Source organism: Taudactylus pleione, unplaced genomic scaffold (genome assembly GCF_031769625.1).
Source record: "Taudactylus pleione unplaced genomic scaffold, aTauple2 ptg000408l, whole genome shotgun sequence".
Classification (NCBI taxonomy): domain Eukaryota; kingdom Metazoa; phylum Chordata; class Amphibia; order Anura; family Myobatrachidae; genus Taudactylus; species Taudactylus pleione.
In genome coordinates, this window is record NW_028284810.1 from 1,576,890 (window position 1) to 1,593,003 (window position 16,114).

The following is a 16,114-nucleotide window of genomic DNA, read 5'->3' on the forward strand; positions in this document are numbered from 1 at the left end:
TTCAATTTATTTGGGGACAATGATAAATGCCCATTGGCTGTTTTAACAACTTATTTAATGATCTCCCACAGCTACTCTTACTAGATCAGCCTATCTTACAATGTCTCTGGCTATAATGATGACACTAATACTGAATATATCCTTGCTATATGATAACATATTACTTAGTTTAATTGTCCAGGTTTGTTAAGTATGATACCAGATAAACCCAGTGGTTACTTTGTTTCAATGTCTGCTGAAATCATACTATTTCAGCAGACACTGAATTTCGCTCCTGTGTGTATGCGACTCTGCATACGAAACTTGGTTTGACAACAGTAATAGTGAGCTGAAGAAAAAGGGTCCCAGACTTGAAAGATGATGGAATAAGACTTTAAGGCGGGTATCCACTACAAGATCTGAAAACGACTGCACGATTACGACATTGCAATCATTCAGTCGTTTGTCAGTCTTGTGATGAGCCTGCACTGAACAAGCAGTCGTTCAGTGCAGGGTCATCAATCATCTGGAAACATGCTGAACCTGATGATATCGTCAGGTTGACCAGCATGTTGGAAAGATGATAGATGTCTGGTCGTTTTAGACACTTTTGCAAACGATTTGCAAATGATTGAATGATCGAACGAATGATCGTTATCATTCAACTTAATCGTCTAGTGGATACCCCCCTTAACTTGGTCTTCAATATGCTAAAACTAATCAAGCATATTGACGAATACCAATCCACAATCACCTGTAATAGAGTTCCTCTCAAGCGACATCAGGACAGCAAACAATAGGCCAGCATTTCCCTTACAGTGTACATATTTTGCAAGTCAAGATGGAATGCGTTTCCAGATAAAGCATCCCCGTCTGGGCTGGAATCCGAACAACAAATGAGTACTAAGTTTCCAAGCCTGCGATTGAAAGCCACCTGTCTTCATGGAACAGCTTTGACCTTATGGGTGTAAAAGACATTGGTAAAATTACCCGAAGGTTATGTGCCACCACCTGTGACCTGGAACCTGCCTCAAACAAGCTTCTTATAGGATGTATGGACATAATTGGCCCTGTATTTGCAAAAATAGTACAATGCTTTTTGCATACAGACATTTTTGACTAGCTAAAGACCAGTATCAAACCTTCCTTTCTAGGAAAGGTTATTGAGAACGTGCTTGCAACTCTGCTGCAAACCCATCTGTCAATCCATGATATTTTGAATCTATTCCAGTTAGGATTCAGTAGAAGATATGGAACTGAAACAGCCCTGGTGTGTGTGCTTAATGATCTTATGATAGCAAGAGACAGAAGTGACTGTTCAATCTTTATCCTACTGGAGCACTCTGAAGCATTTGACACTGTGGACCAAGGGATTCTAATTGAGCGCCTAATGAAATTCTGTGGACTGGATGTCACAGTTTTTAACTGGTTCAAATCATTTCTCATTGGCAGGTCTCAGAGAGTTTCTTCTGGAGTATACTCATCGTCACCAGTGCCACTGCCATGTGGTATTCCACAAGGTTCTATACTATCTCTCATGCTTTTTGCAGTATACATGCTACCACTGGGTGAAATAATCAGACATCATGTACTGGTCTACCATTGCTATGTAGACAATATTCAACTGTACCTGACCTTTGCTCCTGGAACTGAGAACCCATCATAAACTGATATAGTCACATTGGATGCCACTGCAGTCAGTTGTGCTTCAGCTGACAAAGATGCATCCCTTGCGACTGCGCTGCCCTGCTGCCTCCCCCGGCTTTTGAAAAGGAGATTCATTCTGCACATGTGCAGAATGGATCATCTCTGACTCTCTGGCCCTCAGAGTATAGGTCAAGCCAATTCCCTGAATACGGATCGCATACACAATCCGTCTGAGAGTTTGTGACATGGCTTTCTTATAGTCAGAGAGGCCTCCACTCAAGAATCCTTCAAAAACACTCTAGACTTACCTGTTTCCTCACACATTTCCATAATGCCCCTTTAGTTCCTAAAGGGGGCATCATCTATCTCTACCTCTCCTCTTCACCCCACCCGTATAGTCTCCTTTTACTTCCCCGGCCATCCTAAATCACTCCCTCTTCTCACTTTTCCTGTCGCTTCCTCTCATTCCCTCCTCCGGTATCTCCATTTGCTTCCTTGCAACTTTTTAATGCTAGATTTCATGAGCATGGCTCTCCCTGCCTTATGTCTCCTCATCCTCTTGGAAAGGCTTTCTTTATTCTGGTTCTGCGTTCCTAAATAGTTGGCTTTTCATTTATCTTATCTATTATTGAGTTTTACTAATGATATTGTCTATCCTAACCCTTATTTATTTATATGATGTCTGTTTATATTTTGTTGATTAGATTCCACGCCATGAAATATTTGGCACTTATAAACAAATATAATAATTATGATATTATTAGTGACAGATTCATTTAGGTAAGTCAACTAGTCTTATATCTAGTTTATGTGGTTCAGGTCTTCCCTGATCCTGCATGGGTATCCTTACACTTTGGGGGTAATGTCACTTTGAATTTTCACTTTGATTGGTGTATCCCCTGACGTGGCTATATAGTCTTAATCTATGCTTGACAAATGGTATCTAGTGATGGTGGCTATGTGATGATTTTTCCCTTGTGCTCTCTGTGACTTTATTAATTTAATCTCGGACAGTCTCCAAGATGTTGGCATCATTGCAACTTCCAATTAGTCAAAGAAGCCTCCTGTCTGAATTGACTATTACCATCAGATTTTAAATGTTAAGTTGGGATTCCTGATAATAGTAAACTAGTTTGAGTGGTTCTGCTGCAGACATCAATGCCACAGTGGCACTTGTATTGCATGGGGTATGGAATCGAACCCTGAAGACTGGAGAACCACCCAAGAACCTTTCAGCATGCCCATAGGATGTGCCTGACACTCACTTTCCTGATACCCTCTTCCATGATGTCATGACGTCACATGCTAGGGATACAGTGGCCCAGGGTGCATAAGTGCCCTGCTACTGCTCTACTGATGTTGCATTTCTTCATTATTATTATTATTATTATTATTATTATTAACTATTATTTTTATTATTATTATTATTATTATTAATAACTATTATTTTGCATTAAACAAACAAAAGTGTGACAGTGAAACATATAACTGTTGTACCATAAACCTTTAGACCATATGCTGCATACATCATTAAATGTTTAATTTATCAGCATCTATTGAAAACATATACTCTGGATGTTCATAGATACTTGTTTAATGTTGAACAGTGTGAATTTTGTCTTTTCGAAAGCTCAACAAGTTGTTCCGTATGTTTCTCCGAGGAAGGCTAAACAGAATGGATTGATCTATGTTTTATTTGTAGTTTCTTAGTGTAATTGACACAGAGGATTTATGGTACATTTGGTAACTAACTTGCTCAGTAACTTTCCAGCAGAATAACATTGGAACACTGTGTCCTTGAAAACTTAAAATTTTATCTTAATATAGAATAGCAATGGCAATTTAAAGCCTCCCAGGTAAAATCTTCAAAGAGCAAATAGTTGCTGATAAAAATGGATGAAAGTTGATAGTTTAGACCACTCAATTGCTTTTAAGATTTTCATCAAATACTTCTCAGCAGTTGAAGCTGACTAGAAAAGCATCCCAACTGAGTTAAAAAATCATAAAACATGGGCAAAGTTACCTTTGTTTCTCTTCAGCAAATAGGCAGTGGATAGACTTATAGAAAATATGAAGAAATGCTATACATTTTGACTAAGTACTTAAATGCATCAAATGTATGTTCTTAAAACATAAACACACACACATATATACAGTAGTGCTTGAAAGTTTGTGAACCCTCCAGAATTTTCTAGATTTCTGCTGAAATTTGGCCTAAAACTACCTCAGGTTTTCACAAGTCCTAAAAGTAGATAAAGAGAACCAAATCAAACAAATTAGACAAAAAAATTAGACATGCTCATTTTTTTATTGAGGATAATGATCCAATATCACATATCCAGGCATCCTTGTTTCCTGCCACTGCTCCGGTAGATGTTGTGAAACATCCAGATCCATGTGCTGAGCAGACGGGAAAAAGACCGCTAACAGCCGCTGCATGCTGTTGGACCTCGACATGGCCACGCCATAACAGTGATCCGTCTATTGCTACACTTATGGGTGCAAAAAGCATATTGGCTCACACAGATTGAGGTAACCTTACTATCAGGAGTTTATATTGGAAAGTAACTCGGTGTAATACTGGGACACCAGTGTTCACTAATTGCAATTAACGGCTGTGTACAAATAACCGGCATGCCTGCACTATAGAGTGAGTATTTTGAATTGGCTATTAACTGACTTCTTTTCTATTAAATAGATACTTTACAAAATACCTGTGTAACTTTGCATAGGAACAAAGCAACTTTTCTTGTGGCTTGAATCCAAGTTGAGCATAAGTAAATAAATAAATAAATAGACATTTTATATCCACTTTGAAGCTGCTAGGGTTCAGATATGTATGTATAGGTGCATACACACGGTCAGATTTTTCTTCAGATCTGAACGATAATGATTTAAAAAATCGGTCAATCGTTCATATCTGAAGGAATATCTGACATATCTGTCGGATCTGTCAGATGAACGATTTGAACGATGCGCGTTCCCGATGGTCAGATAACGATATCTGACATCTGATGTGTTTGCAGTCAAACTTGGACGATTCCATTCATTATGCAGTCAAAAATAGTTCAATCGTTCAAATCTTTGGTAAAATCGTTCAATCGTTCAAATCTTTGGTAAAATCGTTCAAATCGTTCAATCGTTCATCTGACAGATCTGACAAATCTGACCGTGTGTATGCTCCATTAGTGTGATTGTTATGTGCTGCTCCATGTGTGTAGTAATTGTATTTTATATATATTGCATGTTTAATACTTGTTCATGTTTATTTAACAATGAAACCATTATGTTTATTAATAGAGAGCAAACAGATTCACATAATTTTTTATATATTGGTTATCATGTATTATTCAATACTAAGCACACCATTGTTGTTCAGTGTCCTCCTGATGGTGGACTCATGATCATTAACATTAGCTAATGTGAAAAAGGCCTTCAGTTGCTTCGAGGTTACCTTGGGTTCCTTTGTGACCTTGCAAACTATTAGACACCTTGCTTTTGGCGTGATATTTGTTGGTCAACCACTCCTGCGGAGGGTAATAATGGTCTGGAATTTCCTCCATTTGTATACAATCTGTCTGACTGTTGATTTGTGGAGTACAAATTCTTTAGAGATGGTTTTGTAACCTTTTCCAGCCTTATGAGCATCAACAACTCTTCTTCTGTGGTCCTCAGAAATCTCGTTCATGGAATGATACACTTCCACAAACATGTTTGTGAGTATCAGGCTTAAGGTCCCCATACGTCAGCAATCTATTGGAGCAATTCTGCAATTTACAATCGATTGTGTATAAAAATCTGTAATGTATGGGCTTCACAGATCGCAGATTGCAACCAAAAAGTGATTGGAATTGTTAAATCAGATTGTCCAAAATTAGATAGATCCCTGTTCTTTTAAAAAAACAGGTTATCCACTCACATCTGATTGTCAACCCATAGATTGAAAATACATGACTCTAATTTCACCTTTAAAATATCTGCTAAGCCTAAAGGTTCACATACTTTTTCCACTCACAGATATGTGATATTGGATCATTTTCTTATTTGTTTGATTTGGTTCTCTTTATCCACTTTTAGGACTTGTGTGAAAATCTGAGATAGTTTTAGGCCAAATTTCAGCAGAAATATAGAAAATTCTGAAGGATTCACAAACTTGCAAGCACCACTGTATGTATGTGTGTGGGTATATATATATATATATATATTTACATATAAAATATAAACCTGTTTGTCGTGTCTAATAGCTGCGCAAAAGAGGGAGGCACTGCCCCCTCCCACCTCTAACAACTCTCACTGGTATCTGCCCAGACACCCCAGTTTCTCTTCTCCAACAGCTAACCGGCATTCACCGCACCTCAAGGCTGTCCGACAGTGACTCCAGACAGAATGCCCCTCTCGACAGTGCACATCCCAATATATTAAGCATCATCGATCTGTGCCCAGACCAACATAACTGCCAGAGGTGATGCACACTGAAGACTGTTATATCGGTCAGGGTGACATATTGGGTTTTGGGAACCCAATAGCAAGGGAAAAAAAAGAGTTGGAGAGGGACACGGTGGGAGGATAAAGAGATAAGTGAGATGAAGTAAGATGATAGATAAGTGAGGGTAAAAAGAGAAATAGGGAAGGGAGGAACACTGAGATGTAACCCCCCAGGAGGTAGGAGATAGGAGGTAAAGGGGAACAGATATGGATCGGGTGGGGGGTTAGAGAGAGTAAGACAATGCCAGCTGCAATAAAATTATATACATGTTTCTGTGCATATATCCTCATGTATACTGTTACATATAGGGGAGAATGCAAAGATATAGAATGGGGGTGGGGGAAAATATAGGGAAATATAAAAAGGGTAGAGAGGGAGAGAGAACTGGAGTATGAGATAAAGAATAGGGGGGTCTCTTCCAATGCTGCAGATGTATTCTCATACACTGGGCGTCATTACGACATATGGGGCCAAATGTAATAGGGTGAGAGTGTAGAAAATGTGAGAGTAAATTTGAACACTTTTTAAACTCGGCCAATGTAATAGTGTGAGAGTTTACTGCTAAACTCTCATCCTATTACATTTGGCCCATGGTTTGAGACACCGAAGTGCAACTGAGACCCTGCAGGAGGAGTAGCATAGCAAATGTTTCTTTAAATTTAGTTTTTTAGTCGCATCACAGAAGCAGCAGAAAAGCTGCTCACAGTATTCTTGAGACACTAACGTGTGACTGTAACTGCACAAAAGTTAGTTTTTACCCACATATAAAGTCATAGATGAAACACCATGAAACTTACAGATTCAGACTCAGAACCTGATTCTGCAGAAGATGCTGTAGCTATCGCAGCTGATTACATTGTAGCAGCTGTGACAGCCCTAATATGGTAATACAGCAGGAGGTGTCATGCCTCCTGCATGCATCACTGATCTGAGTTGCGTTCTAGAATGCAACATCGGATCATCTGCAAGACCATTGGCCGGATAAGTGACCGCATGCCACATGCCACAGATGATAAAAAGAGGTCAGGAAATCTTCTTCAGTCGACAGAGATCCTGTCCTCATCACTCCCCCACAACAGCGGTTACACTTCTCCATTTTTGGAAACGGAATCTGTCGCTGCCCCCTCCCAGCCCCGAAATGGCAGCAGACTGTCAATCACTGACAGCCTGCTGCCAAACTGTGAGTGGCAACACAGACCATATACTGCGTCCTCTGCTGAATCAGGCTCTACGTCGCACAACTCAGTGGTCAGAGGGCCTAATTCAGTGATGTACATTAATTTGATGATTAATGTACATATCTGCTGTGGAGGGGTCTGTGCTTGCACAAGACTCGTTCTGCGCATGTGCAGAATGGGTCCTGCAATCTTGCTCGCAGACCCCTCCAAACCGCAGCAGCGGGTGTATTCCTAGCCACTGTTCCCAGAAACGGGGGAGTGTCGTTCCCATTTTCCGAGAGGGACAAGGCCAGGGTCTGTGTCGGTGGATGCAGATTTCTGGCCTCTAAAGTGACCAGCACATAGTCAGGCTGCAGAAAGCTTCAGCCTGACCAAAACAGCAATCATCGCGACCATCAGTCATTCACACTGCTAGGCAGAGCCGGCCCTAGCCAAATTAGTGCCCTAGGCAAGATTTTGGGTGGTGCCCCCCTCACTGTGCTGTGGCCCCTTCCCCCATTGTGCAGTGCACCAGCACAACAATCCTCTCCCAGCACAGCTCACAGCACAGCACCCCTCTGCCAGCACTTCAGCCCTCACCCAGAACAGCACCCCTCTCCCAGCATGGCACTTATCTCCCAGCACTACATCCTTCACCCAGCACAGCACCCATCACCCCTCTCCCACCACAGCACCCATCTCTCAGCACAGCACCCCTCTCCCAGTGCAGCACAGATCACAGCACCTGCCACCCCTCTCCCAGCACAGCACCCATCACCCTGGCCCTCACCCAGCACAGCACCCCTCTCCCAGCACAGATCACAGCACATCACCCAGCATCCCTCTCCCAGCACTGCACCCCTCACCCAGAACAGCACCCCTCTCCAAGCACAGCACCCTTCTCCCAGCATAACACCCTTCACACAGCACAGCACCCTTCACCCCTCTCCCAGCACAGCACCAATCTCTCAGCACAGCACCCCTCTCCCAGTGCAGCACAGATCACAGCACTCATCACCCCTCTCCCAGCACATCACCCTGACCCTCACCCAGCACAGCACCCATCTCCCAGCACATATCACAGCACAGCACCCCTCACCCAGAACAGCACCCCTCTCCCAGCACAGCACCCATCACCCCTCTCTCAGCACAATACCCTTTACCAAGCACAGCACCCCTCTCCCAGCGCAGCACAGATCACAGCACCCATCACCCTTCTCCCAGCACAGCACTCATCACCCTGGCCCTCAACCAGCACAGCACGATGGCACACCTCACCTGACCCAGCACACCTATCTCAGCACAGCACCCCCCTCTCACAGAACAGCATAGTGGAGTCACCCACACTCACCCAGCACCCCTATCCCAGCAGAGCACCCCTCTCCCAGCAGTGATCACCACAGCACCCCGGCCCTCTCCCAGTTCCAGACTTACTTTACTTGAGCGTATGCACAAAAAAAGAATTACAGGTGCTCAACTCCAAATTAACTGATTGTATATAAATAAATACATTTTTGCAATGAATAGAGGTTTTTAGCATAATCTTGGCGAAGGTTATGGGCCTACCCACCGTTTCCGAGTAACCTCTGTCGGGTAGGTCCCTAAAATACTAGGATTCAAATCCAGAGCACAGGACACCCCCAAACTGGCCCAGCTAAGCCACCCCAGGGCACCGCCATAGTTAGAAAAGTACAGTGTAAAAGAAATAGTTAAGAGCAGCCTAGGCTGCATATAAAGAATGATAATAAAAAGTGAAATACATATATAATAAACAGTGAAGGGTTAAAATGTGTTATAAAGGAAAAATGTGTTATAATGCGTTGCCCTGAAACAGATCAGCCAAAGCAATCCACGCCCCAAAAATGAACCAAAGCTGCACTACACAGTCTACATATTTGCAGGACTTACCTCTATTGTGCCTCTGACTGGTGTGCATATTACAATGCCAGACTCCATGCTCTAACCAATGTAATAAGGGTGCTAGCCTGAGTGGAAAGTGTCTCAGGCTTTCCAGGTGTGCAAAGCAATGCACTGATTGAGTTTATATGGGAATGGGCCTCCAGAGCGCAGGACACCCAAAAACTGGCCCAGCTAAACATTGTGTAGTGCAGCTTTGGTTCATTTTTGGGGCGTGGGTCCCCCTGGATTGCTTTAGCTGATCTGTTTCAGGGCACCGCATTATAACACATTTTTCCTTTATAACACATTTTAACCATTCACTGTTTGTTTATTATATATGTACTTCACTTTTTATTATCATTCTTTATATGCAGCCTAGGCTGCTCTTAACTATTTCTTTGACACTGCACTTTTCTAACTATGGCGATGCCCTGGGGTGGCTTAGCTTGGCCAGTTTGGGGGTGTCCTGCACTCTTGATTTGAATCCTAGTATGTTAGGGACCTACCCAACAGAGGTTACTCGGATGCGGTGGGTAGGCCCATGACCTTGGCCAAGATTATGCTAAAAACCTCTATTCATTGCCAAAATTTATTTATTTATATACAATCAGTTAATTTGGAGTTGAGCACCTGTACTTCTTTTTTTGTGCATATATCATTTGTCTCCACAGGTAGCACCTCCAATTATATATATATGTTCAAGGTGTGCAGCCTGAGGCACATTCCCATATTTACTTGAGCGTAGCCTGCAGAGCTGTCTGACTTGAGGTACAGCAAGCCACGGGCGGCGGACCCTCTTTTCCTGGGTCAGGCTCGCAGGCCACAGCTGTGTGTGATGATTGCTGGAGGCAGAGCCTGGAGCCGTGAGGTTGAGTCACTACTCTGAGCTCTGCAAAGGCCCATGGGAGGAGCTACTGCGGGTGCAGTAGCCCTCCCGTGGCCATTTACTTATAGTTCTGAATGAGCCTCTGCCCATGTGTAGAAGCTCATTCTCATCCCATTAGCGCCTGCCGTCCCAGTGCGTGCAGCCCCAGAGCCGGCCTGACGCTAACCACTAGCCACAAACCAGATGCACCGCCCCTGCAAATCACTACCAGCTGTCCCACCGCTGTCTGCTTGCTGCCGTGCCCGATCAGAGCCATCAGCTGAGCTCCGATGATGGACGCTGCACAGCCGCAGTAGCAGCTACTTGTCTCTGCCCAGCCAGCAGCAGGTACCCCGGCCATGCCTGCCCCAAACTTCCATCGGCCCTAGGTGGGCTTGGAAGCCCCTAGGCATTCCAAATACCCTTGGCATTTGCTTAGTTTGCCTATGCCTAGGGCCGGCTCTGATGCTAGGATTGCAAATGCAGCAAGGAGGTGTCTGACACCTCCTCCTGGATTTGCATCTGAGATGGATGGAATTGCACAGCCGCTTGTGTGTGGCTCTGCAAATCCGTCCATCTCTGAATCAGGCTCAGTCTATGCTAGCAATGCAGTTCTGTAACTCCTAGATTTATTTATGTAAACAAGATGCACATTTTGAGTGAAAAAGAGTCACATGGTACCTGGCACACCAAATGGGGCTATTTGACACAACTGAAGCTACAGTAAAAAAGGCCACATTTGCTACCTGGCGAATGAAGAGTATAAAATATGTGTGTGTGTGTGTGTGTGTGTATACTGCAGTTTCTGCATAATTTTATGTAAAAACAGCTTGATACATAGGCCCCTAAATATCTTGCTCATTTCACATCTGAATTGTTGGACATTTCATCAGTAGAATTTGGCCTCACGTTTTCCCAGTTCTACACTAACATCAGACAATAGATTGAATTGATCATCATCATCATCATTCCTGTATCATTTTCCCCATACAATTAAATATTTCCAAATATCCTCAAAACTTTTAGGAACCCAGATAGCCATTCACCACTAAATACAGTATTCTCAGTTGCCACCTCATCTCTAATCCAACAACCTGAGACCATTTTAGGTTGGTTGAAATAATTTAATTGTGATAACTACTGAACACAGCTTCTCTCAGATAATGTTTTCTATAGAAATATCATACACATCTAATGTTTATAGTATAATGTCCCTTTTTATACCAGCAGTATTAGTATATGTATTGTCTGCCTTTCCTTCCAACTATGCAGCACCACTAAATGCACCAAAATGGCAGTCACCAGCAGGGGCGATGAGTGGGAGGAGAGCAGGTACTAATTACCCGGACCTCGGTCCAACATCTCCCCTCGTCCCTGTTTCCTGTCAGCAGCCCAGCACACACTACTGTGTGCTGACCTGCAGTGGGAGACTGCTCACTTTTACTGAGGTGGGAAGCAATCACACTGATCGCACCCCCCCACCGGGATTTGCGCAGAGCTGAGGGGCTCACAGCCAGGCCCGCCAAGAGCCGTGGTGGGCCCCGGTAAAAGGAGGCATGGCCTAATAGCGGGAGGTGTGGCCACACCCCCTTGCCGAGAGGAAAAAAAAGAAATGATTTGCAGCGCCGCGAAGCGGCGCTGTGTGCTGGGGAGGGGTGGCGCTCTGAGCCCCTTCAGCCCGGCGCAAAACCAGGGGGGGCGCGATCAGTGTGATAGCTCCCCCGCACAGGCATAGGAGACTGCTGTGGCTGCTGCTCAGCAGCCACGAGCAGTCTCCAACTGCAGCTCAGCACACGCTATGTGCTGGGCTGCTGTGAGGGGGGGCGGAGCCTGACCCGGACCCCCGCCGGGCCCCTCAGAAAGCCTCGGCCTGGGTAATATGTACCCGCTCCCCCCCCTCTCGGCACCCCTGTTCACAGCGCCCACCTCCCAGGCGTTAAGTGGTGCTGCAAATAGCTTTTCCCCTATGGGGGCGTGCCCATTCCTTCTGCAATTAGGCCACGCCTCCTGGCCCGGTTGGCTCCTAATGCCCTAGTCACCAGTTGCTGCTTTATTAGTGGTGGCTGATAATAATTCTGCCTTGTAGTGGCCACACCCACTTTCCCCAACTGCAGCTGCAATTGTTATTTTCTACTCATACTGCAAGCAATATTTCACTTCAATCCACACCATGATGATTTTTATCAGCAGATTTTCTGGTTTGTTTAACCACAGGTTAACATTTGTAGCGGCTTTTATTTGTAACGTAAAAATGGATGGTGACTTGCGGCATGTGAATTTCAAAATAGTGGATTTGTGTTGATTTTCCAATCTATTTGCTTTAAAAAATGTTGGCCCTGATTCAGAGCCGGTCGCTATTTGCGCTCGCTCGTCCAGAAATAGGGGTGGCTATTCAAATGAACCGTTCGCTGTTTGCGGTCTGTTCACGCCTCTAGGTCTGAACGAGCGAACAAAACTTGCGGTCGTTTTTTGGGAAGCTACGCCCCCTGGCCGCTCGCATCCGACGTCATGTCCGCTCTTTATTAGATTAATTGAGTACATCGAACAGGGTATGAACTGCTCGCTATTCTTGTGGTTGGTTTTTGCTACCACAATTTTGCGAGCAGTTCTGGCTAAAAAAAAACCCAGTGACGTGGTCAATGACGCTGCTGTTTAAACACCCATAAAACGCCCGTTTTGACCTTTAAGCACGCCTGCGTTCTGATTTCCACTCCCCGTTTTCAAGCACTTTCCCCTGTTACCACCCACATACGCCACATCCTGTCACTCAAATTAGCAGGCATTCGCTATTTTGCGAGCACATGAATTTCGGCCGCACTGACTGGTTCGCGCATGCGTATAACGATCCGTACGCATCGCGCATGCGTATAACGATCCGTACGCATGTGCAGTTTGGCAAACATCGCTCGGAGCGAACGAACTGCCGCTTACGAGTGGCTCTGAATGAGGGCTGTTCTCCCTAACTCTCTATATGCTTGGTACATATGCTCTCTGAATATAAGAACTACAGTAGCTTCAATATAATTTGTATACAATAAATATAACATATAATTCTTTGGTGCAAATAAAAAAAATATAAGTACTATAATGTACAATTATTACTCCATTTGTAGTTGTTGACTTTTAATATACTGTAAGTCATCTCAACCTGATAATATTTAAGGAAAAGTATATTTCTAAAAACAAAAATATAATATATATACTTATCCACTTTTATGTTTGTTGCCTGGATTTTTATAAAATTATATATCATTACATGCCATTTGTAAACTATTATAATATCACTGAGTATTGTACCTTGAAATTAGAATGTCTTCACGATAGTCATAACCAGTATTTGAAATAATGTGATTTCATAACTGATATAACCCCTCCAATAAAACTGATTTTATCTTACTTTGATTTAGGAGCTGGTAGTATGTCATATGGTTTTCTGTCTCTTTGATGTTTTTCCAAGCAATAAATAATTGACCTGTTCAGATTAATCATTGTTTCTGCAGTTATCATGTGCTATTCTGTCAGTGTATTTTTGGCTTCCCACTATTTCCACCAACCTCGCTGGCAAATTACAGTCAGTAGGTGAAAATCCTTGATTATCTCTGGTTGTAGAGAACAAAGTACAAGCAAAAAGATGGCACATTGGGCGAAATAGCAATATTCAAGGGATTAAAACCACCAATTAAGATCCCTACTGTCAAAGATCAGTATAACAAAGTGTGGTTTGGTATGAAGTTTGTAACCCTTCAGAGTAATTCAAATAGATATTAGTACTGCAAAAGGCTCGCAAACATGGCAATTCTTATTCTCAATAAAGACATATTGTAGAGAATTTTGACTATTGATAATAAAACCTATTTTTATGTGAAATTACTGATATGTAATTACCTGCTAGAAATAGCTAAATAAGCACATTTGATATTTTGACAAAACCAGTTAGATAATAGTACTTTCTGTGCTGACTTTAGGTGAATTACACCATGAAATGTTCTGTTTTTATTAGCTTTTAAAAAAAAATAAAAATATTATTATTCCTTGGGGGAAGAGGGGGGGGATTAGGGAGTCCATATACAGTAATAAAGACGGTAAGAATCAGTCCTATTTATGTGTTACATCTTGCACAAAGACAAATATCAGGCACCAAAATAAATACTTGTTGCATTTTGAAAGTTTGTGAAGTTTCCATCTTTCTTGACTTGTCTGTATTTAAACTCCAAAGGTTTTCATTTGTGTTTAATTTGTGTTTCTTAGAGATGGCACCTACACGAATGCAAGCCTAGGGATACCCAAATCATGGGCTTGGTTTAAATTATGCATATTAGCAAAAATGCGCCAGCACCCTCGTGTTTCCCTTGTCTATATTTTGATTGGCAGTACATCTAGCATTTTAGAGAAAAGGTGCAACAAGCATTGTAATCAACTCCTACACTGGTTTATGTAGGTGCAAAATTTTGTAGCTAACAAAATTGAAGGAACATGATTAACTGTTAACACCATCCAACTCTTCAGACTAACAACTCTAGTCTGCATGATTAATGTGGTGCTAGTAAACATTCATAAAAATGTTAATGGTTATGTTTGTATTGTATAAATATAAAAGAGTTCTGCTATGTGTTCTCTGACTGTCAGTGGTATGTCTTGTAGTGGCCGGCTGCAAGGTCTGGCTGTGATGAAGCGTTTCAAAACAGAGTACGTGTGCTAATCAGCTTTATCTAGAGGAAGTGTGTGGTGTCAGACATGGAGAGGGGCATAAAGTTTTTAAGACTTGTTCCTTTGGAACGGGGTGATCAATGCCGGCCAATATAATACCTGGCAGCAAACTAGATTGAAAAATTTGGGCTGTGAGACTAATGTCGGTACACATCACACAACGTGTGTACCCAGACAACCCATGATGCGACGGATGACATATGATGCAGTCGTTTGATACCGCGCGATATGTCGTTCACCAGCTGCATCCACAAGCAGTGGGTCATTCATCAAATTGACAGATTCAGCAGCATGTAGGCTCGATCTGTTGATGCGAAGAATGACCCCGTTGGAGCGTACATGGTTGCTCATAGTGGGCACACACTTGTCGATCTGGACTATAAGTCGGCCTGATCCAGAGGATCGGACCAGCATATCATCTAGTGTGTAACCACCTTGAGAGTTTTCCTACTCACCCTGATCACCATCTATGCCACTATCAGGATCTCAGATAAGTAACAGGGGCATTAAGTACCAGGGGCATTAAGTGGCTGGGTAAGGAGACATGAAATTGCTGTGTTAAGGGTTTCATATTGTTAAAAGTCGCAATCACGACTTGTCTCCCTCTGGCAGTTTACCTTTTCATGATGCTGTTGTTCTGGCTCCCTCAGTTGCTAGGTGATCTGCATGCCTCAGGAGGTCACATGTTATCCACAGTACTGCATGATTGGTTTCTCCTTCTATTTGTGCACACTGGCCTTATGCCGCCTCACCCACTATAGCGTTCCTGTAGGTTCTCTTGGCTCAGCTGCATAGTCAGCATTCTGTATCTCCTCGTGGTAGTGTATTCTGGTTCTCCAGCTTAATTGCCTTGCCACTGGCTCCATATGCTTCTCTGTCGCACCAGCAGCTTCCATGCTGCCACCAGCTCACCAGCCTCTCCATCAGCTCCCTAGCTGCACCAGCAGCTTCCATGTTACCACTGGCTCACCAGCCTCTCCATCGGCTCCCTAGCCACACCAGCAACTTCTATGCTGCCACCAGCTCACCAGCCACTACATTGGCTTTCCAGCCGCTCCAGCAGATTCTGTGCTGCCACCGTCTCCCAAGCCACTCCATCGGCTTTCCAGCTGCACCAGCAGCTTCCGTTCTGCCATCGACTCTCAAAGTTGCATTGCAAGTTCACAAACTTATGCTCTGGCTCTCAAGCCACACCATCGGCTCTCAAAGCCATACCACAAGTACACAATCTTGTGTACCAGCTCTCAAGCCATACCATCGGCTCTCAAAGCTGTATCGCAAGTACACAAACTTGTGTTCCAGCTCTCAAGCCACACCATTGGCTCTCAAAGCCACACCACAAGTACACAATCTTGTGTACCAGCTCTCAAGCCA